The 27,188-nt window shown below is 43.3% G+C and overlaps 2 long non-coding RNA genes and 1 pseudogene across 2 annotated transcripts; 2 read left to right on the forward strand and 1 right to left on the reverse strand.

Moving 5' to 3' along the window:
* Positions 1-1,744: 1,744 nt before the first annotated feature.
* LOC126512588 (uncharacterized) lies at positions 1,745-9,633 on the forward strand. Its single transcript, XR_007595092.1, has 4 exons — positions 1,745-1,855; positions 3,467-3,936; positions 7,078-7,284; positions 8,514-9,633. It is a non-coding gene; the product is annotated as an uncharacterized lncRNA (long non-coding RNA).
* An 85-nt stretch (positions 9,634-9,718) lies between these two features.
* Positions 9,719-27,119, reverse strand: LOC126512570 (uncharacterized). Its single transcript, XR_007595088.1, has 4 exons — positions 27,056-27,119; positions 13,950-14,129; positions 13,139-13,332; positions 9,719-12,668 (listed from the first exon to the last, which is right to left on the reverse strand). It is a non-coding gene; the product is annotated as an uncharacterized lncRNA (long non-coding RNA).
* Positions 19,580-20,002, forward strand: LOC126512569 (60S ribosomal protein L35-like; annotated as a pseudogene).
* Positions 27,120-27,188: the final 69 nt, after the last annotated feature.

Genomic DNA, 27,188 nt, shown 5'->3' on the forward strand with positions numbered 1-27,188 from the left:
TGCTGGTTAAGATTTATAAAGTCCTAACCAGGTCATGGTAGTGCACACCTTTAACCCCAGCACTCAGGAGACAGAGGCGGGCAGATCTCTGTGATTTTTTTTTTTGGCCAACTTGGTCTACAGAGCAAGCTCTAGGACAGCCAAGGCTACACAAAGAAACCCTGTCTTGAAAAAATAAAGCAGGCAAACAAAAAGATTGATAAATTCCTAAGGTTGTAGAGGTCTTCTCAGGTTAACAAAAACTGACTTAGAGATATATGCCTGCCCATTTTTGTCTTTACTGTGTTCAACACCAGGCTTCTTCAAAATTTTAGAACAGGAACAATATATAGTTGATAAATAAGGTTTATGAATTCCTTAGGTCCATTCAAGCTCACAAAAACTAATTTAAAGATGTATGTCTAGCCTTTTTGTCTTTTATAACTTTGTTAAGTTTTAGCTATTTGGACACAAAAAAAAATTGTGATATTCTGTAAAGGTGCACTATGAAAGGATCAGAAAAACAAGGTTCTCAGTTTCTCTGTGAACTATATATATTATTTAAAGTTTTATTTTTGATGCTAAAGGATCTTCAAAATTTTAAGGCTCAAACTTGATAGTGATAAAACTGTAAAACCTCAGTTTTATAAAAGTTACTAACTTGTAAACTGTTAAAGATAATTAAGACCCTCCCCCCAAAAATAATTAGGTTGAGCAGTGGTGGTGCACTCCTTTAATCCCAGCACTCGGGAGGCAGAGGCAGGTGGATCTCTGTGAGTTTGAGGCCAGTCTGGTCTACAAGAGCGAGTTCCAGGACAGGCTCCAAAGCTACAGAGAAACCCTGTCTCAAGAAACCAAAAAGAAAAAAAAAAAAGAAGAAGAAGAAGAGAGAAGATAAATAATAATAATAATGAAGACATGCAAGTTAATGGTCAGTCTCCTTATAAAGGATCAAATTCTTGTTTCTGTTTCTGTTTTTCAAGACAGGATTTCTCTGTGTCCTGGAGCTAGTTCTGTTGTAGACCAGGCTGGCCTTTAACTCATGGAGATCCACCTGCCTCTGCCTCCCAAGTGCTGGGATTAAAGGTGTGAGCCACCACTGCCCAGTACAAATGATCAAATTCTTTAATGTGCTCAGAATGATGCTTGTTGTCAGGCTAAGTACGAGTGCAACTAATTTACAGGGATAACCTTTAGCCTTCTGTGTACGTTGTCAAGGTTAAGCCTGAAGCAAATAACTAAAAACAAGTAAACTTGGTTTAAGATCAGATATTCGTAATAGATTAGATGATGGACATCAAACCTCTCAGAGATATCTGTCTGCCGAATATGGCATTTGGGGTATTGAATGAAAAAGGCTTCCCCTGAGAGTTGGTAGCAGCGGCTGGCGCTGTCTCCAAGGAAGATGGACTTCACCTGGAGCTTCTTCGAGTGTGATCACTTGACTACTGGGCAAAGAACTGCCCCAGGCCTTGCCTGCCACTAGGGCCTTGCCCAGACTGTAGACACTGCTGGGGTGACTGCTCCACACTGTCTTACCTAGAGGTGGGCCAGGCTCCCAGGTTCCTCCTCAACAGAAAAATCTCTCAGATCTTTTTGATTGGAATGCTGCCCTGTATGGCAGCTGAAGTCTGAAAACTTCTGCGGACAACAAAATCATCTCCATCACCATGGAGGAACGCAGACTGGCTGTCCAGGTAGTGGGTAAGTTTCTCGTATTGATTAATTGATTGGTTGATTGATTGATTGATTGTTTTTCATGACAGGGTTTGCCTGTGTAATATCCCTGGCCTTCCTGGAACTCACTCTGTTGACCAGTCTGGCTTCGAACTCACGAAGATCAGATGCCTCTGCCTCCCGAGTGCTGGAATTAAAGGTGTGTGCCACCACGCCTAGTATTAATCTCTGTTATTTTAAGTGATAGAGATTCTACTTGGCTTATACTTCTCTGATCTCTCTGGTGGCACTGCTGGCAAGCCCTAGCTTTATCAGAAAGTTCAGCAGCCTCTAGCAGACCTCACTCATTCAGCCCCTCCCACCTAGACTGCACTGCCTGGCCAGTGCATTCATAACTAAAACATTCTGGGTTTACAGCCACTTTGGGTGCAAAAGGTGGAGATGTTACTTGCTAAAGACACAACATTTAAAACTTTAAAGTCTGAATGACTTGAGTCTCTTAAAATGAAACGACTTTGAAGCTGAGACGCAATTACTTGCCAGCCTGGATTGGTTTCATATGTAAAAATCAGGCCTTCCTCTTCCTAGAGGTTTTTACCTTGCTGACAGGCTTCACACCGAGAAAGACAAACTCACAGACAGGTTTCCATGTGAAAACAAACTCAAGCTACCATGCAGCTGTTACTATTCCTTCATTGTAAATTGTGCCTTCCAATGACTGCTCATATAGCCAGGAAAAGAGACATGTCTGGTTTGGTAAATGATTGGGTGTTTTCAGATTTAAAAAGAAAAAAAAGTTTTAGGTTTATAAAAGTTGTCCATGTCTGAGAAAGTGATTTAAGGTGTGAGGAAAATGAGAGTCAAGATTATATATGATGTTGAATTCAAAGTTCAGACTTGTAACGTATTAATCAATAGAGTTCTGATAAGCTATTAATCTAGCCTTGGTAAAGCGCTGGCTACTATTCTCAGTCACAAGCTCAAACTTTTAATCAGAGGTTCCGAAGTTTTAAATTCCCTTCGGTTGCTTCCATGTATGTATACTCAGGCCTCTAGGCGGAGGGAAAAGTGCGCATGCCTTTAGCCCAGAGCCAACTTTTAAGTCCTCCAACTCTTCTTCCCCTTTGCTCTCTTTCCTGCCAAGAAATTTCTGTCTTATTGCAAATGACTGTTTATGCTTCTGTTATGTTAATGACTTTTCAGGCTTTGTTTTGCTATGGCTCAAAGGCGTGGGTCTGTTCCAGCTGTTCACAGACACTGGTTCACTGCGGTTTCTGTAAGGAAGATCTCAGTGCAGACAGTAGTCACGTCCCTACACCTAACGCTTTTATCCCTTTTTGTAAACTTTAAAAAAATCATGTCACGTCAGGGAGTCACAGCTTGGATTCATCTGTCACAGGTTAAATGGCCTCCAGGATCCCCTGCCCGACGAATGCTCCTGTCAGCCAACAGCTTAAGCCTCCCCACACATTGCCTAACACCGAGGGGGTGGGGCTCTTCCCCTGGTCTTGGGATTCCTTCCCATGCCCCCCAACCACCAGCACCACAAGACAGGCCTGGAAGTCTCAAGGGTACACCCAAGATAAAGGGCTCCCTCAACTCCTTACCTTCTGCCCCTAGTCTGTATCTGTCCCAGCAGACTTCCACCCAGATGACAGACATCATCCAGGAGTCAGCTATGGCCCTGCTCTGTAGCTGGGTTCACCTCACTAACCCCAGGGGGTCCCGCAGAATCAATGAGCCCTGTACAGGCTCAAAGCCAATATAAACCAGTCCAGCCAATGTGACCAACCACTTCCTGTCTCTTCAGATTCAGTCATGGAACCAGGTGCTTCTGACAGAATTTCCCAAGTCTCCTGATGTTGCCTAAATCCCCTCGTCATCCTGGACTCTGAGGAATATTCCAGCCTATCTGGGCCCTTGGAAGACCCCACTCAACTTTGAAGCAGTTACAGAAGAGAGAGACTAACTACATCACCCTTATCATCAATAAGAGGCTAGAAGGTCAGGTCTCAGATAGTATATATGTCCAGAAATGAACTCAAGCTGGACTATAGAAGTATCTGTGGCAGGTAGATAAAAGCCAGCATGGTATGGGAGGTCCTTCTGTCTATGTGTTGCTTTTATTGGTTAATGAATAAAGAAAGTGCTTTGGACCTATAGCAAGGCAGAACTTAGGTAGGCAGGAAAAGCTAGGCTGAATGCTGTGAGAAAAGAAGAATGGAGTCAAAGAGAAGCCATGAAGCTGCCACCAGATTTAGACATGCCGAAACTTTGCTGGTAAGCCACTGCCACATGGCGATACACAGATTAATGAAAATGGGTTAAATTAAGATGTAAGATTTAGCCAATAAAAAGTTAGAGCTAATGGACCAAGCAGTGATTTAATTAATACAGTTTCTCTGTGATTATTTCGGGTCTAAGCTAGCCAGGCAGCTGGGAACCTACATGGGACCTCCCTTCAGCACCAGCATTCCTCAGGAATTTGTGAAATGGGTTCCTCATCTGCTAAAAGGAGTCATTTCTCTTGCCTTTGGCTCTCTACTGACCGTAGCTATGGTTGCGTGTCAAAGCCCATGCTGGCCTCCAGCTTTCTCAGGCCCCATCCACTCACATTTGTTAGACATTTCAAAGCTCCCACACTAGCCTTCTGGTCCTTCCCACCTCAGATCCCCACTCTCTTTATACCTTGGCTATTCTCACTGTCCCACATCTCTTCCCATCTCTACCATTCTCTGCTGCTCTCCTGCTTCCCCAGCCCTCACCATGACCAGTCTACTTTTTCTCTCTGTATATATATTTTTCTCTTACCCAACAATAAAACAACATTCCCCGTAATAATGGACTGGCCATTTTGACAGTTTCTTTACTATGCTCCTTCACGTACAGGTAGAGCAATTAATTTCTTATGATTGTTGGAATGTAAGCAGAGGACACATAAGTCCTGGTGCAAAGCAATTGACTCCTTTCCCCTTCACCCTTCCCTAGGCACCTTGTCCAGTCAACTGCCCAGCATTCTATTGTTTTCCATCCTGCGGACATAGATCACGATCTACACACAAAAAGCAGAAAAATGGATAAACCCTAGGTTATAAGGACATTTTGGGGAACTTTCAAGTCAGCCCTGGTCTTTGGATTCTAATGTGAGAGAAAAAATAAATGTCTCTTATAAGCTGTAGTGATTTCTTTCTCCTCTGTCTCACACATTGACTGGGTCCTAATTAATTCTCAATATGTGTTGGGAATTATGTTTTTCATGTACCATATATTCTGAGTTTGCAGGAATCAGAGGGTTGGGAGAGAAAGGCCTAAGAATTTAAACATTTAGTGGCTGTATTGATACTCACCCATCTTCATTCCAGCCATGACCCTGAGGGGGGAAATCCCTTTAGTTAAGAAGAGACTAGGACAAGGGAAACACCATCCATTCTGGTGGCCAACACCAGATCTGGATCTATCTCTTTCTGTTTCATGATTACAGAGGAAAAAGAGAGGAAGTTGAAGAAGGAGGAGAAGTGGGAGAAGGAGGAGGAGAAGGAGAAAAAGAAGGGGAAGAGGAGCAAATGAAGAAGAGCAGGGAAGAGGGAGGGGAAGGGAGAAGGGAACCATAATATCTCACACAGTTATAAACCAGGTAAAGCCATTGACGGTGACAATGACAGCAGCTGGGATAGCACTTACCTCAGACAGCAGAGGGTATGAGAGGCATTTCCATGTTGCTGGCTGGGACTGTGCTCTTTCTTGACTTTTGAATGCTGGTTACATTATAAGAAAATTCATGGGATTCTTTATATGTCCTTTTATATACAAGGATCTATGATAAGAAGCAAGATCAATTTAATGGAATTAAGATTAAATTAGAGTTGTAAGAAGAATTACAAAATTATATGCAAAGCAAAACCAGTATATTAAAAAAAAATTGAACCTTGACCAATGATTTCCTAGGCAAATTTTACACAGTCAGCCTCACCAAAATGAGGTTGACAATACTAACCCCAAGAAAAGTAGAATTTAAAAAATCACAAAGGGTCAAAGAATTATATTTCTTTTCAAGTATCAGCAAGGATGAATTTACACTCTAAATAAAACAGCATTAAATTCATAAGAGGAAACTTAAAAATTACAGCCATAATCAATAGATACACAGCAATGGTGACCTTTAAGACAAATCTGGAACATTTTTAAGTACATGTATTTGTTTTTATTTTTTATGTCTCTGAGTATTAGTGTGTGTGCCTGCCGCCCATGGGGGCCAGAGGAGGACAGCAGAGCCCTTAGAACTAGAGTTACAGAGTTGTAAACTCCTCGAGGGTGCTGGGAATCAAACCTGAGTCCTCTGGATAACAAAATTGCTCCTAACTGTTGAGACATCTGTCCAGCCCCTAATTATGTAATTAAAAATACACTTAAAAGTCAGACGGCACATAGGAAAAAGTATCCGCAAGTAGGATGGACAAGGGCTAACAGTGTAGCATCCTCTCTTAAAGAGACATCACATATGCTAGTCTATTAGTGTTGTCGAACTATACTCTCTGCTGTAGCGAAAATGTTCAGAGTTCAGACTCTTTACTATTATAGCCTCTACCCAGAAGAGCACTTAAAACAACACTAGTGCCAATAGTAAAATATAATATCTTGCGTACATTTGGTTGATTTCCTTAGAATCTTCTTTATTCTTACGATTTCTTTTAATTTTGATATTATCGTGCAGTTATATCATTTTCTCCCTCCATGTCTTCCCTCCAAATCCTCCTATATACTCCTTCTTGCTCTCTTTCAAATTAATGACCTATTTTTCTGGAATTGTTGTTGCATCCACGTATGTGTGAATATACTTTTTTTTTCTGATACGTAAATACAACCAGTCTGGGAAACACTGGGTGACATGAATCAAGACCTTAAAGGACAGACTCTTTGGCCAGGCGTCGGCACTTTCAGGAATTCATCTGAAGGAAATAAGCTTTGCAGACGCAGTGAAAGCTTCTTCTGTGAGGATATTTGTCACAGTATCTCTTCTGACAGGGGACGCGTGAAGCTTCCGTAGGCAGTGATGGGGAGATGGTTAAGCGGGTATGCTACTTCCGCTTGTCCGTAGGCTGTCGTCTCTAACCTTTCCTGTCATTGCTTAGTGATAAAGAATGCTCGCCAAAGAAGTGAAAAGGAGGGGCATACCATACAATATCATTGTAACGAGCATTCTAAGTTATATTACACATGTATGAGCATATGTGTTTTATGAAGTTGGATCATAATATATTGCATAATACATAAAATCCAAGTTAGGATTGCATGTCATTGTCTTAGGGAGGAGGGATCATTTTATTTTTATCTTTTTACCTTCCTGATTCTCCCGCCCCTACAAAATACTCCCAAGTATTTTGTCAAAGCCGTTAATGCCTTTCCACAAATCCCTCTCCTCAGGTTTTCAAGTCCTGAACAGACTTGGTCCCTTTGCCCTTCCAACTTTATTTCCAGCTGCTGGGCATTAGTCATATCAAGCGCTCCTCTGTGAGGTGTGTGTCCTCACCTGTCTTCCTCAAGTGTGGTCTGATCTCCTACTGAGCACTATAGACCATTCTGGAAACTGTCTCCGCCTTCCTCATTTATCCTGCAGAACAATCCTGAAGGGTATGTATTATAATTGACACTTTAGGTAGCAAGCGGGGAGGAAACTCAAACGCACCCTCTGTCTTCTCCTGTACAAACGATTTTACCTGGGAGCTAGTATCTACTTACAGGGGACCTCGGTTCCTTTACTGTTCGTCTGATTTTCCTGTGTACAAATTGGGGGAACCCACCGTATAAAGACCATGCGTAGGTGTGAAGATGAGCTGAGAGGCTCCCCGAGTGTTAGCACAGAATCTGCCCATTAGAAGTGCCAATAGGTCATTCCCCAGGTGACCGGGCGAGAGTGGCAGGTCTCAGCCCACAGGTCTGGGGCTTAGAAAAGGGACACAGAGAAAGAGGAAATGCCAGGTAAGAAAGGGTTCCGAGTGTGGAATACCATTTTCAAAGGCTGTGTTGTGGGTTCCTGTCTGAGGGATGGTTTCCTTAAGACTTGAGACCTGGGAAGACAGCCTGGTGTCTGCTTCTTAGGATATCCACATTTTTACTCGAAGTGCTGTGGGGAAGGCTCAACCTTTTCCACAACTTCCACAGGAGAAGCTAAGGAGGAGTGGGCAACAGGAGACGGTGTGGCACACTATCTGAGGGCCCTTCCGCTTTGCCTGAAAGTCCATCCCATGAAGTCTACAGTAACCCAATCAGTGGGAGGCATTCTTGGTTTTTATGTACCAAGAAGAATGTGTAAGAGCACAGTGGAGCCCACACCCACATTGTTCCACGAGGCTCTTCCTTACTAGGCAGTAGGCACCACAGCCAGCCACCATAAGCCTAGCATTATCAGGAAATAATTCAGAAACACACACTGAAGGAGTTCTGCTACAAATGGTATTTATTACTTCAAAAGGGAGAAATGTTTTTCCTTTTATGGAATCTAAGATATCCTTTTTTTTTTTTTTTTTTTGAAAGCGTCTTCCCAGCACATTACAAATGACTTCAGAGTTGGGAACCGCTCCTTGCTAGGAAGACGCAGTTTGGTCCCGAGTCCTGATCAAAACGTTGTTTATTTGGGCGACTGCTTTCTGCTGTCAGTAAGGCCTAAGGAGTTTACTATTAATCCCAAATGTAAACCCCACTTAAGAAACACTGCTTACAACGGGCGATTACTATTTAACTCTCAGCACGCCTTGTAAATTCCTTGAGGAGAGGAGAGCGCTGTTGCTTTACCTCACCCTGGTAATTCCGATGGCTGGCTTAGGTGATCTGAAATCATTGCACCCTCCTTCTCCCATCAGGCGTCCCCCAAATCACTCGAAGATTTCGCCTTTAGCTGAACCTGTGCCAAGTTTGGAGGGGATCAAACAGGAGAGTGGACCATGTGGCTGTTCTCCCTGGCGTGGGAACTTTTTCCTTTCCCGTTTTCTGGCTGGACAGAAATGAAGTAAAAAATATTGAATTAAAAGGGCTTAGATTTAACAATTCAAGCAAAAAGTGGCGAATGGGACATATCAATGGGACATACGAAGACTCGTCCTCAAAATTACCCATATTTATCTGATGTTCAAATCGAACTGGGAGTTCTCAGTCTTCTCTGGCATCCTGGCACTGAAGAAGGTGTGGCTGCGGAAGCACAACGACCTGGGATCCCTAAACAGATGCTCTCAAGGTCCAAAAACCCAGGGGACAGGAGAGGATGCAACAACAAGTGGACTAGTCTTCCACACAAGTTCGGCCTACTGCAGAGAGGATCCATGTTGGAGGGGCTGGAAGGTGAAGGCAAGCGGGATAAAGGGTGGGCAGATGACGACAACATGGACGGACGGACGGACGGACGGACGGACTTAGGTCCCTCTTGTTCTTCCTACAGGTTCTCTCTGCAGCTCCTTCTTCCCCCCACCCCCAGTTCCTCCCGCTCTCTTTGCTTCCCTCCTCATCCCCACGATTCTCTTCCTCCAGAAGAAAACTCTTTGCTCTGTAGTTTTCCTGGGCCGAAGTGTACGCGTGAGTGAAGGGCTGGGCCTGGAAGGTCGGAAGGAACGAGACGCTTCACCCAGGGCACGGTCCTTAAGAACCCTAGCGGGACTTTCCTGCCCTGTGGTCTTGCCTCCACCAAGCCATCGCGCTGAGGCTTCTCAAGGCTTTAATAAAATGCGGAGCAGAGCCGGGCTGTACAAGATTCCTGTATAGCAGGCATGAGGCCTCTTCCTACTTGGCTTCTCTCCTCTCTCTCTCCCTCCCTCCCTCCCTCGCTCTCTCTATCCCTCCTTCCCCCACTCTTTCGTCTCCATCTGTCGGTTCTACCCCTCACCATGGGAACAAACTCCTGGAATTTCTTTAAAGCTCTTTTTAAAGATGTTTATTTAGATTTGCTTATTCTCTCTCTCTCTCTCTCTCTCTCTCTCTCTCTCTCTCTCTCTCTCTCTCTCTCTCTGTGTGTGTGTGTCTGTCTGTCTGTCTCTCTCTCTCTCTCTGCACTATGCAGCTCAGACGACGTTGGATCCCCTGAAAACTGGAGTTAGAGGAAGGTTTTGAACCATGTCTTCTTCGGCGTCCCACGTCCAGGGGTGCTATTTCCTCTCAGACACCCATGGAAGCTTCATGTGGGTTTCCAAGTCACCCTTCTGTGGAAACCCAAACATTTGGCTTCCTCAAAGGCAGTTTGACCTCTGCCACTATGCCTTAGAATGGGAAAGTCGTGTGTGTGTGTGTGTGTGTGTGTGTGTGTGTGTGTGTGTGTGTGTTCCTTTTCAAAGCTTTAGAAAGAAAAAAAAAAAAAAAACAAGACCAGCGCTTTCAAAGTCTCAGGCTTCTGGGGCTTTCCATCCACAGGGCGATAACACATCTTGAAACAGGATATTTATCATTTGTTTGGCTTCACATTTATCCTCATAAAGCGACGCAGTGCCGGCTGAGAGCTCTGAAAACACTTAGGTAAGAAGCAGAGTTCGAGGGGAGATACACAGGATAATTAGAAGCAGAGCTGGAGCCCCGGAGTTGTGTCCTGAACGCTCGCTCACACAGCCCAGCAGGCCACAGCGCTTATGGCACTCAGCAGCCTAATTCTGGGCACTCCGCAGCCTCTCCCCTTCCAAGGTTGACTTACACAAGCTTAGTTGCAATTCTCCAGACTCTCAGGCTGGTCCTGAGCCACCTTCTTCAGTAAGTGGCTCCCGCTCCCCCCCCCCCCCCCCAGGGATGGGAACAGCCTGTGGCCAGCGTGGGTTCCAAGCTTCAGAGCAGGCCACCTGGAAAACCAGAGATAACCTGGCGAAATAAGGGATTTGCAGGGGCCGGGGTGCACTGTAGGGAGAGGGAGGGCAGTGGGGTGGGGCCCGCTCATGTCCAGCCATGGATGATGAAACTGGGAGGTAATATATGAGCCCAGTGAGACCACAAGGGGAATACTATGTTCCTCATTGCCTCCCAAGGAAGATACACATAATGAGCTGGCTGCCTTTCGGAGAGGAGCAATTAAGATGATTAAGGGACCAGAGGGAGTGACTTAGGGGGAGAGATTAAAGGTATTAAGCATGTATACCTTGGCTGGGCTCAAAGCAGAGGGAATGTGGAAACTCCATAAGCATCCTCAGAATATAAACAGAAGGAGAAGTGGAATTGTTTCTCATGGTCCCTGAAGGATGTTACTGGAAGCAGTAGGGTGGAAGAAAAGACAACAACTACCTGTTAAAGACAGCTTCTGAACAGAACCAGACACCACAAGGGCAGGCTCATAGCAAAGACAAAACATAGCAGGATAGACCTTAGTTTAGATGGCAGCGACAGGTCGCACAGAGATGCTTTGAAGGGAAAATAAATAATACGAGACAATGAGTCTCAGAGCGGGAAAGGCTCTCTGTTTGCTGATACTATTGGTTGTCTTAGCTTAATTTGAACCTTTCATTAGTTGCATGTTAGCCTTCAAAGAGATCTAACATAGCAGGTCTCCTAATGTTCTGGAATATTCCCTCCCTTGTGTGCTAGATCTCCAAGCATAGAATTCCTCCTCCTATCCCACTGCCTAGCTGTTCGAATTTTACCCACTTATCAGGATCCTGCCCTCTGGGTCAGCCCAACTGCTTCCTCTCCTTGGTATCATCTATGTATCTCACACGATTTATATTGATAACTATTACAACGGTTAATCTCTACTGTCCACTTGACTGGCTCTGGAGTCGACGAAAAGGCCAGCTGCTGGGCACTCCAGCCAAGGCTCCTTTTCATCCAATTGTTTGAGGCGGACCTGCTGTAAGTGTTGATGGCATCTTCTGGTGGCAATTCAGACAAAAAGGAGATGGAAATACAGACATTTTGTTTGTTTTTTTTTTCTGCTTGTCTTCACTCATGCTGGCAAGTTCATCCATCCTGTTGCTGTCACTGCTCTGTTTTTTGATTGCTATTAGAACCAAACTTCTTTGGACTTCAACATAGACCAGGTCTTTGGGGCCATATCAGAACGGATGAGACTTCCAACTACTGGATTCTAGTATTACGTAAGCCAAACTGCTTTCCACAGTATCTGGGCATTTTACATATCTGTCCCAACATGTGAAGATTATTAGTTTCCCATCTCCTCACCCACACTATCAATTGTATTGTATGGATTGTCGTGATAGCCATCTTAGTAGGCGGAACGTGTTGTCCCATGGTGTTTGTGTTATACGTCCTTATTGACTGAGGACTCTGAGCATCTTGTCAAGGGCTTCATTATCATTTTTATGTCTTCTTTGGGAAAGTGTCTGTTTGAGTCATTTGCCAGTTTGGTATGGTTATTCGTCTCACAGATGTTAAAGTGCACTCATGTATCCGAAAAACTGACTTCTGTAAGATACGTAGTTTGAAAATATTTTGATGCGTTCTATGTTGTTTTCCACATTCTTGGTTTTGGGGGCTGTGTGTGCAAAACTTTTTCATTTGATGGAGTCTGATCTATTCATTTTTCTATTTGTTGACTGTATTTGGTTTCATACCGAAAATAAAAATCTATTGCCAAATCCAAGGATTAGCTAGAGTTGCCCTGAGTTGATTTCTAAGAACGTTGCTGTTTTAGTCTTCCGAGCGGGTCTTTGACTCATTTTGAGTTAGTATTTGTATAAGATGGGAGGTAACGATGTGATTTCGTTCTTTTGCTCGTGAATATCTAATTGACTCATCAGCATTTGCTGAGGAAATGGGTTCTGCCCCCATTGCACGGTCTGGCCACTCTTGTCAAGTCACTGAGCATGGGTACATGAGTTTGCTCCTGAACTCTTGCTTCTCGTTGGCTCTTCTGTCTGTGTTGGCGCCAACCCCACCTTCCCTTCATTGCTGTAAACTTGGGATCAGCTCTAAAGCTAGAAAAGCATCTGTGCTTCGATTGCTTTCACCTGTGAGAAGCCAGGCACCGTGGTGCGCACCTTGGATCCCAGAGCGGACAGAGCAGGCTGATCTCTGGGAATGCAAGGCCAGTTTTTCTACAGAAAAAAAATTTTAAAATTTTTGTTAGGAGTATCATTCAATTTGTATATCCATTTGTAGAAAATTATCATTAGGGATTCTTTTCCCTCCCCCTCCCCCACAAGACTTGCCTTAGTTAGACAAGTGCAATGTCCAGACTAACAGGTTTTCTGTATTCTGATAATAGGTTCCTTCACCAATGATGCAGTAAGCCAGATCAAGCTGAGTTAAAAAGTCAAAGACCAGGTTCCCTCTGGGCAAAGCAGCTCCCAGGTGACCCTCCAGCCCCCAGAAATCAAGGCAGCAGAAGGGCGCAGGAGAAAATCACATGGTCAGTCTAGGGGAGGGTCTTAACTACCCTGTAGGGGCCACGTCTTCCCCAATTAGCTGGGCAGTTAACTCTGTCTCAGGGTTCACTCCTTGCTGACAGCAGAACTGACATGAAGCAGAGGGGGGAGAATGGCTCAGGTTTCTTCTGAACACTCACCCAGGGCTGGAATGTGGACGTTTATAGAGTTATCAGTCTCTAGCATTTCTTCTCCAGCTTTTTTGTCTGTCACTGTGATCTCTTGCACTGGGCAATAGCGGTTAATATATTTGCTTAGCAATGCATTGAACAAATGCCACCTCAGGAGCCACAGAATTCCTCTCTTGGTGACAGAAAGGCAAGCTTTGCTGTTGCTGTGAAGAGACACCAGGACACGGCAAAGGAAACATTTAATTGAGGGTGACTCCCTTACGGTTTCAGAGGTTGATGACATCCTGATGGGAACATGGCGGTATGTGGGCAGATGTGATGCTGGAGCTGAGAGTCCTACATCTTGCAGGCAACAGCAAGTGGAGTGACTATCACACTGAGTGAAGCTTGAGAACAGGACCTCAAAGCCCGCCCCACAGTGACACACTTTCCACAGAAGGTGTGGCCCAGATTAAAGGTGTGCCCTCCAGCCTCAAGGGCTGGATTAAAGGCACAGTGTCCTCCAGCCTCCTCCAACAAGACCACACTACCACCAAGAAGGTCACATCTAATAGCGCCACTCCCTATGATCTTATGGGGACCAAATATGTTCAAGCCTCCACAATATCAAAGCAAATAACAAGTATTTGAGTTCAAGAATTGTTCTGTGATCTTCTCTTAAATATTAGAAACCTGTACTGGGGGTTTGAACCGATGTCTTCAATGTTGTCACCAAGTTGCGACAAGATATTGGGGATAAATGAAAACACCATGCACCTCTATTGTCAAGATTGAGAATCTTCTTTGTCCTTCTTTAAGTGGTCAACTGGTTGTGACATACCTTTGATTCATTTCCAGAATCTCAACGCAATTAGTTTTGGTACCATTCACCAGTCTGTGTGCTGCTTTTGAGGAGACACAAGCTTCCATGGTTTTCTATTCAGCCATTTTCACTGGTGCTACTTCCTTAATTCGCTTTTTGATTACTGGTTTCATGGCAGTTAAACACAGGATGGAGTGGCTACAACAGATTAAATGCATTTCAAAGAGGCAATGAAAGAACCTACAAGCTCTAGTAGACTATGTAGTGGCTAATAATTGCATGAGTGTTGACAATATGCAGTGGAACAGCAACCTAACAGCTGCAGGAAAGGCGGACCTAGGAGGGTGGCAAGGACAGGTGTTGGGAAGAGTACCTTAGCTATGTAAATGTGTGTTGCATTTGTTTATGTTGCATTTGTTGAATTATGTAAAGAAGTGTTGCTGTTTTGCCTTGCCTGCCTAAGGCACCTGATTGGTCTAATAAAGCTGAACAGCCAATAGCTAGGCAGTAGAGAGATAGGCAGGGTTGGTGGGCAGAGAGAATAAGTTGGGGGAAGAGTCTAGGTTGAGAGAGGAAGAGAGGGAGACACCAGGGCCAGCCAGTCAGGCAGCTGCCAACCAGCTAGACATATAGGACACAGAAGGAAAGAAAGGTAAAAAGCTCTGAGGCAAAATGTAGATGAAGAGAAGCAGGTTAAGTTACAAAAGCTAGCAAGAAACAAGCATAAGATAAGGCCGAGCACTCATAACTAATAAGTTCCCATGTCATGGTTTGGGAGCTGGTTGGTAGCCCAGAAGAAAGCCTGCTACAGACAGGTCCTGTGTAAAGTTACCAGTAACTACATAGATGACGGGGAAGTAAGACCAGTTTGTTCATCCAAAGAGAACATCTCCAGAGATCATACACACAAGGACTCCAGTGGCTACTTAAGGCTGTCCTTAAATCTGTGCTTTACAGATATGGGATGGCCTCACTCTGAAGGGGGCCAAAGGACTTTTGAAACTTGGGCCTACTCTAAAGGAGATAATGCTGTCCTTGGAAGAGTAGAAGAAACATTTAGGAAAAAAAATTTTTAAAGGAGGGAGGGAGGAAAATAGATGAGTAACAAGGACCTTTATTTGGTTTGATTTTGAAGACGGGAACACTAGAGCTTCCCAAGTGTTATCATGTCAGAAGCAGCTGGCACTTGCCCAAAACTTGGGGGCCATGTTGGCTGATGACTCGCTGCTCTGAGGATGCTGGAAGCCACCTTGGCTGTGAATGCTGTAACTTGAGCCCACCCATGTCTGCCAATTCATTATAGAGAAAGCTAGATAAAGTCAGAAAAGGTGTGAGAAGAATTTCTACCAATTTCTCTTGATTGAGGTGCTGGGCAGAAGGAACAATTTAGGAACAGATTTCGAAAAAAACCCAAAAACTCTGCTCTTGTCTCATTCCGACTGTGCAAAGTAAGCAGACAGCCTTGCCAATGGTGTCAAAAAGTAGTTCACTTTCCTGGACTGTGAACCAGAAAGCAGGGGACAGATGATGCCATAAAAAGTCCGGCAGGAATGTATTTGGCAAAAGATTCACAAAAGAAATCAAGAGAGTCATAAATCAAATTTTAAGAGCAAATTGCTTTAATAGCAGCTAATTCTTATTAAGCTCTGACTGTAGACTGGCCTCAGCATTTGCAAAGTCTTCACTAATTAAACTCTTAAGGCAATCTTGTGAAACAGGTACTAATATTACTGCCATTTTATAGACAAAACTAGAGCAAAGAGAAGTGGAGCATTTATTTTTAAAAGACCCTTAAAATAGTGGAGACAGGATTTAAAAAAAAAAAAAGCAAAACTGAACCCGAAATTATCTAATAAAAACTAGCAAAAGTATATCTTGTATATCCTATGGGGTAATGTGTCCTTAGAATGACAAAACATAATAAGAAGGGGGATCCTAGTGGGGCTGGAGAGAGGGCTTAGGGGTTAGGAGCACTTGGTGATCTTGCAGAGGACAGAGGTTTGGTTCCCAGCACCCACATCAGTGGCTCACAACTGTCTGTAACTCAGTTCCAGGGGATCTAATTCCGTCATCTAGCCTCCATGGACCCTTGCACACAAGTGGTGCACATACGTCCACTCAGGCATGTGTACACATGACATTAAATAAATACAAAAGTACCCCCAAAATGTAAAAGGTACCCCAAAATTCTTTGCTGAAAAGAAAATGACAGGCTTTGGTATTGGTATAAAAGTTGACTGAAAGTGGCAAAAAAAAAAAGGGGGGGGGAGTTATTTGAAGAATATATAAGGAATACTAAAGGGAATGGACTGAGACACCTTGAAAGACATTGAGGAGGCAGCGGGCATGGGGTACAGAAGGAGAACCCGTGGGGAACGGAGATCAGACAAAGAGAAGTTCTAGAGACGGAGGCAGCCATGTCTGAGCAGCATGGCACAGACAGCTTGGCCGGACTGGCCATGTGAGAAATAGTTTATTTTTAAATATTTTCTTAATACAGATTACTAAACTGATGTAATAGCACTGAAATATTTTAATCATGTAGACATGTGGTAGAAGTATTATCCAGCTGAAGCAGAACATTTGATAAAATTTTGGCGGGCCTTTACCTATAATTTCATCTTTTAAAAGAATGAATAAACACCAGGGAAGCTGAAATTCTGGACTTCATTTTTATCCAAAGCAATTTAATCAGTGATGGGGAAATAAATTTCATACGTATACACAAAACCTTGAGAAATGTAATAATTTCCCAGTGTCTCATATTTCTCTTAGACTTTAAAAAATCAGATTTTATTTTCTCCTTCTTACTATTATCATTATTATTATTTTGGTTTTTCAAGGCAGGATTTTTCTGGGTAGCCGTGACTGTCCTGGAACTCACTCTGTAGACCAGGCTGATCTTGCCATCAGAGCTCTGCCTGCCTCTGCCTTCTGAGTGCTGGAATTAAAGGTGTGTGCCATGGCTCTTCAACAGGAAATCAGTTTTTAATTAATATTTTATTTCTAACTTTATCTCAGTAAAGTGAGGGTGCGCTCAGTCAATCTCTTACATTTGTTGGGATTTATGTTGGGGCTCAGTTCTAAATGTTCCCTTTATGCTCAGAAAGTGCTCACCTTTGACACTGCCCGCAAGATTGAATGCATGTCACTGAACCCCACACATTGAGCATATGGTGAGGCCGTTCCACGAGCCACTGTCATCTGTCTCTCTTCAGTTCCTCATTCTGGGTCTATCAAGCTCGGCTTCTGCACACAGCTGGTAGACACATATGCAAAGTGGATGATTCTGTCCCCCTAGGAAATTACTCGGAGTAACAGAAAGCACTATTGTCATATTTTCCTGAGTAAATTTTATTATAAGTAAATAACTGTCACACATGTTAACCTGAAATGAGTACTGTGTTAATATAATTATAGTTTATATTACTAGTTTATTTACATAGCATTTTTTATTTAGAAAAGAATCAAGTTTTGCGGCTATGATTATTTCCATCATAGTCTGATTTACAGTTGCTTTGTCTCCTCCACTTTCAAACATTCTTTGTGGTCATGTTTTAATAATTCCTTGAAAAATTAAATTGCTGGAGTTTGCTTTTTCAAACCCAATATGAGAATTATTGACTTTGAACAGCTAAGTGGAATCTATAGATCTTTCTTGAACTGCCAGTATATTCAAATTTACTTTAACTGTTTAAGCTTGTATCGACTCTTTTAAGCGTTGATTATTTCCTTTGCGAGGTCTCTTTTCCAAACATCTTTGGAGTTGAGATTTGTTTTAATGTTTCACTAATCATTTCTATTGATTTGGAAATTACAAATGTTCTTTTAGTAGTTACCTTTAATCTTCTACAACCAAGGATACTGAGATTTATTTGTACAAAGAGACTTCACTGGAATTTTTACATGGTTATGCTAAATCGGTAAAATAATTTAGAGAGACTTGACAACATTATTGCGCCTAAAGATTTATGTACATGGTATATTTTTCCATGGCTTTAGATGTTAAATTTGATCAATGCTTAATGGTTCATATTAAATACGTTGCACATATGTTTTGTTAGATTCGTTGCTATTTTTGATACTATTGTAAATGCTATTTTTAAAATATAATTTCAATTCCCAATTATTTTCGTTAAGTGTAGAAATATAATTGAATTTGGCTTTAAGACCTTTTATATGTGAACCTTGCCATGTGACTTTATTCCGCTGCCAATTCTATTGATTTTCTGTGCAGGCAATTGTGTCAGCACAGGCAAACAGTTTTTCATCTTCCTTTCCAATCTACGTGATTTACTGAGTTTTCTTGTGTGATAGTACAGATGTTTTTCTTTTAAAAAATGTTCTGAGATTATAGTATCATTGCCTATTAACTAAGTTTTTCTACATTGGCTTTACGAGTTTGAGAAAATTTGTTTCTGTTCCGTGCTTACTGACAATTCTTGTCATGGATGACAAAGCTTTGCTCAGAAGCTTTTTATGTATCTACAAAGATGATAATAGGATTTTTTTAGTAATATGATAATTACATTGATTAATTGCAAATATGCAACCCTATTGTAAGTCTATATTAATGTTCATTTGGTCATGGTATTTTGCCCATTTTGTACAAAGCCAGGTTAGAGTTGCTATGACTTTTTTGTGTTCATGAGTGAGGGATATTGGTCTTTAGTTTTCTTTTTTACTAGTATCTTTGCATGGTTTAGTATCAGAGAATGGGTTGAGAAATGATATGTCAAATTTTCATTTTCTTGGGACTATCAACACAACTCCTCATCTTTGAGCATTTTACGAAAGGATAAATTCCGGCTTCTGGTTTTGTATGGCCATCATAGCTCCTGCTCCCATTGTGAGTCAGAATCACGGCCTGCGCTCCATTGGCTGCTTTCAACTACATTTGGTAGGGCATTGACCCTGAGTGATAATTTATCCCATATTTCTTTATATAGTAGAAAAAGTCTAATACATGTTAACTCACTCTGTCGTGCTGCTTAAGGGTAACGAAAACATATTTCAAAAAGATCAAAGAAGATCCTAGTCAATATTTCATTAGTAAAGCCAAAGAGGACTCTGAATATCTTTAGAAGCCTGCAATGTTCCTGAGCATTAAATATGTCACTTACATTACTATAGAGTCTAGACCCCCTGACGAGGAAGGATTATGCATATCATTGGATAAACAGCAGGCATCAGGGGTTTGGCTGTGTCTGAGATTGCCTGGGGACAAAGCAGGCCTTGCACTTTTAAAGAAATAAAATCAGTTTGTTCTAATTAACTCACAAATAAGAACAACACACAACTAGTTTAAGGAATTTTTCGCTCTTGCACTTTTTGGATGACCTCCATCCAGCGTCTATTTAAAGGCTATAAAGGCTTGTTATTCTGCCCGGTATGGGAGATTTCTCATGGACTCTCTGTGGGGTTAGCTATGACCATTATGAGGGGCACCTTGTAGCTTATCTTCCTTTACCTAATCGGCTTCATTCCCTCCTTCACAGAGAATGATCTCAGGGATATCCTCTGTGTGATAAGCTCCGTCTCCGGTCTTGGTCTGGAGAAATTGAGAGGTCTGGAGGCACAGATGGTAAGAGTGGATTACGGACCAGGCTCACTCCCAGCAAAGCTGGTGGGAGGTGGAACACAATAAACCACAGTGTTAGGTGGAAGTTGCTTTCTCAACAGAACCTTGGCAACGCAGCCACAACCAAGATCATGACTCAGGATCTGCGCGCCTGGAAGAAGGAGGAACTGCTAAAACAACCAGACCAGTGGAAGATGGAACAGTACCAGCTTCGTGTTACCAAGGTAACAAACAGGTGGCGCTACGTCCACGCTCTCCAAAATAGTAGTCACCTGCAAATCCATTGCCAGTGTCCTCACTGTCTTAACCAGACTCAAGAAAGCCTCAGGAAATACTACAAGGGCAGCAAGTAGTATTGCCCTCCGGACCTGCGACCCAAGAAGACAAGAGCCATACATCACTGGTCAAGCATGAAGAGAAACCGAAGACCAAGGAGCAGGCTTGGAAGGAGAGGCTGTAGCTGCTGAACAAGTATGCACTCAAGGCCTGAGGTAGAAAGACAATGAAGTGCAAAACTGGCTATAAATAGAACCTTTATTATTGGTAAAATTGGCGTAGTATGCTAGCAGAAGGGAACGAAGAGGCCAAAGGGAAATATTGGCCTTTTGAGGGATATTAGGGTAACAGTAAGGATAAGGCCAGTGGAATCAGAAAACTATGCTAAGCAATGTGACACAAGAAACAAACTATAGAGAACACAGAAGGGTTGGAAGTGAAGTCTGAAACAAAGGATATCCCAGGTACCATGCAGAGAGTCTCGGTTCCTTCAGGATGGAGAAAAAAAAGCTCAGAGCAAGACTTCATCTGCAGAGTAACCAGGTTGAATTACCAACCGTGTGGCCGGTGTGCGTGCTGTGTGGAGGTTCAAGCTTTAGTTAGAAAAGAAGGGGACTCAGAAACAGTGGAGGAGAACCATATACTGATGAGCGATCCTGGATCCACCGGTATCTTGGAAGCAGCTTAACTTCCAGAGATGGTCTGTCCTTCTCTTCCCTATTAAAGGGCAGCAGTCCAGTCTTCCTTGAAGATGATGAAGCTCTCATTGCCCTTGGGGTCTATCCTCGATGTCCTTTCTTTTACCCAGACCACGATTAGGTAATGAGGGGCCAACAGGACCTGACATAGAGGAAAGTTCTAGTGTAAAGAGCCGTGAGACCAAGACATTCTACTGGGAGCCAGGGAACTATGAAGTTGTTTGATTAAAGAACTAGCATGTAAGATTGGGTGGAGAGTTTGTTGATGTGGACAAGATTGGAGAAAGGAAAGTTTACTGATGAAAATATAGAATGTGATACCAGGGCACGGACACTAGGAGGCAATGCAAATTTCCAACCATAATGACTCCTTCGAGGATAGAAAATGAGAGTCATGCTTCGAGAGGTTGAGATGAATTTCTCAGTTTACAGAAGTCAGTACAGTACGCAGGCTGGGAAACCTACTAAATGATCATGTTTCATGGGAAGGTCTAGCACAGTGGTTCTCAACCTTTCTGATGCCGCAACCCTTTAATACAGTTCCTCATGTGGTGGTGACCCCCCCTCCATCACAAAATTATTTTCATTGCTACTTCGTAACTGCAATTTTGCTGCTGTTATGAATTGTAATGTAAATGTCTGTTATGCAGGATGGTCATAGGTAACTCTTGTGAAAGAATCTTTCAACCCCCACTGGGCCATGACCCACAACCAAGAACCATGGGTCTAGAGAATCCAACCCTGTTTTGTACCCGTTTCCTCCGGAAGGACATGGCCATTTCTAGTTCAGATCAGAGAAGGTGTGAGCACTGTATGAGTTGGCCTATGACCTTAACCCTATGAACAAGGATCCAAAAGCCTTCAGGTTTCACAAGGCTCTTTCTCTCCCCCAGTAGTATAAAGGCTGTTGCACAGAAGTTTAACTGCTCATAACCGCTCAGTCAAGCAGCTTTTTGTGAGTGATCCCAAAGGCACGTAGGGATCCTCAGTGGTCCAGGTGCCAGTACTTCAATTGGTATTGTTGTTGCAATTGAATCACCTGCTTTTCTGTAAGTAACCATAACAAACCCAGTTGATTCACTGCGTGGTTTTGACAGAATACTTTTTTTGATAACTCAGTGTCCTATTTGGGGGTAAGTACATGTGCCCTTACATCATATCAGAAAAGTCACATGACACTCCTCCAGTGTTTATATGACAGTATTAGGAGACAGGCCTTTAGAAGATTATTATGTCATGAAGGTGGGACACTCATAACGAGAGTAGTGCCCTTTCAATGAGCCCTGGGGAGTATGGTGGTTTGAATGAAAATGGCTCCCATTGGCTCACAGGGAGTGGCACTATTAGGAAGTGTGGCCTTGTGGGAGTAGGTGTGGGCTTGTTGGAGAAAGTACGTCACTGGGGGTATACTTTGAGGTTTCAAATGTTAAAACCAAGCTGGGTCTATCTCTCTCTCTTCCCTCTGCCTGCCGATCCAGATGTAGAACTCTCAGCTCCTTCTCCAGCACCGTGTCTACCTGTGTGCCTCCATGCTTCCTGCCACGATGCCAATGGACTAAACCTCTGAACCTGTAAACCAATCCCAATGAAATGTTGCCCTTTCTAAGAGTTACTATGCTCATGGTGTCTCTGCAGAGCAACAGAAACCCTCACGAAGACAGGGAACTTGTTCACATCTTTCTCCATGCGGGGACTCAGTAAAAACATCTAAGGAATGTCTTTCACTAAACAGAGTCTGCCTGTCTTGATCTTGGAAGTCCAGAATAAAAAATAAATGTCTGTAACCTGCCTAGCTGATGGCTGTTAGAACAGCCCAAACAGACTAACATAAACCTTTACCAAATCCAGGAGGAATACATGATTTTGATGGGTACCCTGTCATTAAGAGATTTCACAATGGTTGATCCCTGGCCAAGCCTGAGGGTGAAGGAGGCCAGTGAAGAACCAGATTCACTAACAACAAAGAGGTTGCCTGCTCCCCAAATAATACTGCTGAGATGGTAGCATGTCACCCTCAAAAGTCACATAATAACAGTGGATGTAATTGTTGTAATGAGTGTGACCTTGGCCAGTGGCTAAGGGACAACCTCTCAAGAGGTTACAGAGGTAGCCAGTAGAACAGGAGGGAGTTAGGGAACCCTCAAGAAGCAGAATCTAAAGGATGTATATAGGAACAGAAAAAATATTTCCTTTTAGGAATGTCATCTCATGCTCCTAAGTCTGGAATCTACCGGTTAATTTAGCAAGCTGAAGAGATAAACATTTGAGTGTTTGAGTACGTAGCCAGTCTGCTGCAGAATTCCTTTTTGATTTGGAGAGGGCAGTCTTGGCTCTTTTTAGGCTTTCTATTTGATAAGGCCTATCCACATTATGAAAGAAAAATGTCTTCAGTTTGGTTCACTGATTTTGATGCTAAACTCAGCCTACAATACCTTTATAGAAACAACCATGTTTGACGAAATACACCCAACTGACATACAAAATCATTCATCACAAAGGAGCAGCACAGACGGGTATCAAACAAGAGCTCAATCCTACATGTGCTATCAGAACCAACAGTGTATGGCTGGGAGCTAAACCAAGTTACCCCTGCAAGAAATTATGATGTCACTCAGTTTCCAAACCTGAGTCAGTTTTGAGGTCTTGGATCTTTAAAATGAAGGCGAAGAGAAGGAATCTGCGAAACCTCAGTGCATGTGCCTGGTGAAGATTCCAGAAGTGTCTCCCCAGAGAGCCTATTGACATTTAATTGGGTGGTTTTACACCAGGCAAAGGGGAATGCCTCAGATTTTGAGATTTGTTAGATTCAGTGTCTGAGTCCCCAGATATCTCTATGGTACTCATCACTGTACCAAGAATGTACAGGTGTTAGATATAACTCAATTCCGGTCCTGGAAGCTTCATTTGGTGACAAGAGATGGTGAGATGGGTCTCTGTCTCCCTTTGGCAATGTTATTTAGATAACTTTCTTATATGCATAGATTTTAGGAAGTTTCTACTGTATTAGGGGATGGAGGACACCAAGGGAAAAAAGGCCCTCTAAATCAGCAGAAGCAAAGCTCATATGAACTCACAGAGACAGAAGCAGCATGAACAGGGCCTGCGTGCGTCTGCACCAGGTCCCCTGTGCTTATATTAGGGTTCATAGTTTATTGTTTTTATGCAATTCCTGAGTGGGCTCTGATCCTTGTGCCTGTACCCGGGCTCTTTTCCTTCTGTTGCTTTGTCTTCTTCAATTTTGATGTGATATCTTATTGTTTTATCTTATTGTGTTTTATTTTGTTATATTAAAAATTGAACGAATGACTAAAAACCTTGTCACCGAGGTAAAAGTTAACAACTCAACTATCATGTATACCTGCTGGGAGAGGGAACTCAGTTTTCTTCAACGGAGTGACACTGGCCTCATGCTCAGGAGTAAATGAACAACCTATAGTGGACGCCGCAGTATCCTTGTGTGATTTTGTGTGGTTGCATTTGGGGGTTTGTTTGTGTGTTCTTGCTTTGGGGAAGTTTTGCTGTATTAGGTTTGTGTTTGTCTTTTGAGAAATAAAGTTGGGTGGGTAGGGAGAGGGAGAGGATATTGAAGAACTTGGGGGAGGAGAAGAATATGATCAAAATATATGTAAATTTAAAAGCTGTTTTAAATAATGCAAATATTAAAAAGATACAGGTATTGGGGCATTTATGCACACATGTCTTACACACACACACACACACACACACACACACACAAATGTTCTGGGCGGCAAAAACAACAACAATGTTATTACAGTTCTGGAGGCTGAAAAGTCAAGATTAAGATTAAAGTACTGAGCCGGGCGGTGGTGGCGCACGCTTAAGTTCTCATATGACAGAAGGACAAACAAGCTTTCTTACTCTTCTTTGGTCACTAATTCCATCAGGAGGGCTTTGTCCCATGACCTATCACCTCTCGAAGGCCCTATATCTTAGTGTTACCATTTTGAGGTTTAGGTTTCAACAGATGAGCTATGGAGGCGCACAAACATTCAGGCCATAGCCATAGAGGAAGTCATAAACAGAGTGTGGGCCCAGGTCCAGGAAATGGGCCTACAGGCTCCATAGTCATTTCCTCTGTCCCTGAACGTGTAATTTTAGGAAAGATATACTTGGTGGTTGGTGCAACCTCATATTAGCATGTGGGATAAGGGTTATCATTATGAGGAAGGCAAATAGAAATCTCTGAAATTGCCCCCTAAATGGTGAGTCAAAGTCAATCTTGAATCCCAAGAGGATGAGAGAAATGTGCTGTCTCAAGGTTATAGCTACACTTGATTCTCCAGTCTGGCCTCATCAAAAGCCCGCGGAGCCCCAGAAACCCAGTAAGCCAGTACGCATTCAACCAAGCCATAGTTCTAACTTGAAGCTGAGGTGGCAGATGTGGCGATCTTGCTGGAGGAGGTTTACATGGTTTGAGTTTATGATGTTTCCCTGAGGACTTGGCGAATGCATTGTTTTCTACGCCTTTAACAAAGCCCTGTCAGAACAGTTTCCGCTCTCAGAGAACAAATGGCAGGACCAGGGGTTTCTCCAGGGCTCTGCTGAGTCCCCGCTTTTTGTCACAACATATTCTAGAGAGATATGGACCTGCCTTTCGAATATCACTACGTCACTAATTTCATGACAGTTATGCATAAGCGAAACCTGACCATATGTGTGCCCTCTAGTGTAGGGAAGATAGGCCTATCGTGATTTAGGAGACTATAACACTGGTAATTTTCAGGGATTAAGTGGTGAGGGGATGATCACCAATCCAAGGAACGATTGCAGCTTGAACCATGAAGAGGGAAGCAAAATGCCTGGTGGGTCTGTTCCATTCATGGGGTCAGTGTATCCACCCCTGAGAACAGTGTTCGAGTCAAGGACTGGCTTGTTTTATTTTGGTTTGGTCAGGGTTTCATGCATCAGACTGGTCTTGAACTTGCAACGTACCTTAGGATGACCTTGGAATTTTAATCCTCCCACCTCTCCCTCCGGAGTTCTAGGATGAATAAGTGTGTACCACTATGCCTGGTTTTATGTGGGGCTGGGAGATTAACTCACACACGCTAACCAAGCTGTTAACCAACTGAGCCGTATTCCCGAGTTCTAGTCTGTGTGTTTTGTGAATGAAAGACCACTTACTTAGTGTGGGGTCTAAACACAAAAGATAGTAGTGCAAATCATGCTGGGACTTGGGTTCCTTCCAGAACCTACAGCACTACAGTTATGGGAAACGATGCTTATGACAAGATCCACACAATCAAATGCAGATCTCTAGGACTGTGTATCAAGGCTGTCTGAGCCACCATGAAATGTTTTAACCTTTGTTGAAAATACTTCTATAACAGTTCGAAGCCCTGATAGAGTGTCTGAGCATGGAGCACTGGTTCTCCAGAACCATTCATCATATACGAAGTTATTTCAGCCAGAACTGCTCATCATAAATTGAATTGTTCATTTGAGTGAGTCAGGAGGACATTGACTTCGACCTGTAGTCAGGAGGAATCTACCCCCAGAAGGTACAACACCAGGACAAGAAGATGCAAGCAAGCGGGTCTGGTGACAGTTAACAGGTGACTCTGACCCGAATATCACCCACCACTTTCCCTCCTTCATCTCGGTGTGGGTGTACAGGGAATAGCATTACAGCTAGTTCCGGGAGCTAGGACAAAAGCAAGCATAGTTCATAAATAAATCAGCTTGATATGTGACAGACAGTAGATGCAACTCCACTACTGCCTGCCTCAGAGTGGTCTTGAGAGCTGGAAGAGAAGAAAAAGAATATCTTCCCGTAGGCAAGACTTTGAGCAGTGTGCACAGTCTCCTGCTTTGTGGGGTCTGCTTTCTGTGTGGGAGAAGTGACCACAGTTGGAAAGCAACCTAGCTCATGGGAAACAGTGAGTGGCAAGGTTGGATGCCAAGAGCTAAGAGAAGGAAGAGTAAAATGCAGGGGACAAGGGGTCCTGGGACAGGGGCTGTGATTGATGGCTAATATTATTGTCAACGTGAGAGGATCCAGAACTACTAATGAGAAAAACCTCCAGATGTGTCTACAAGCGATGCTTATAAGCTTTAGATTAGTAGAATTGAGATGCAAAGACCCACCCCAATGGTGGGCTTCACTATTCCCTGGGATTGGGTCCTGGACTGCATAAAAAGAAACCTGGTGGAGAACCAGCATCTTTGCTCCCTTCTTCCTGCCTGTGGATGTAATGTAGCCACCTGGCCCCTCCACCTGCTGCCATGCCGTCTCTGCCATGCCGGGAGGTATCCCTGCAGACTGCAGACTCTAAGCCAGAACAAATGTTTTCTCCCTGAAGTTGCCTTTGTCAGGTTTTTTTTTTTTTTTTTTTTTTTGGTTACACCGACAGGAAAATTAACTACAGCACATAAAGCTGAACACAAAGTGTGAAGCTGTTTCTGTTCGCCAGAAGACGCCTACAAGGAAGAGAAGCTAAAAACAAATAGCACCCAACATTTGTTATCCCTTGAGTGACAATGAGCAAAATGACCTCTGCCGCAGAGATGAGGATCATGAACTGACCTCCCAATGGACAGCTACTTACGGTCGCTGTGCTGCGGTATATCCAGCCTGGCAGCAGATAGGATCCATGTTCAGTCTTTGATGCGCCTCCACCCCACAAGGAGACCAGTGATTCACTTGTGTGACGACACCGATCCCTTTCCACTGAGGAAGGG

This window comes from Alexandromys fortis, unplaced genomic scaffold (genome assembly GCF_014885135.2).
Source record: "Alexandromys fortis isolate MF-2015 unplaced genomic scaffold, M_Fortis_MF-2015_v1.1 scaffold_76, whole genome shotgun sequence".
Lineage (NCBI taxonomy): Eukaryota > Metazoa > Chordata > Mammalia > Rodentia > Cricetidae > Alexandromys > Alexandromys fortis.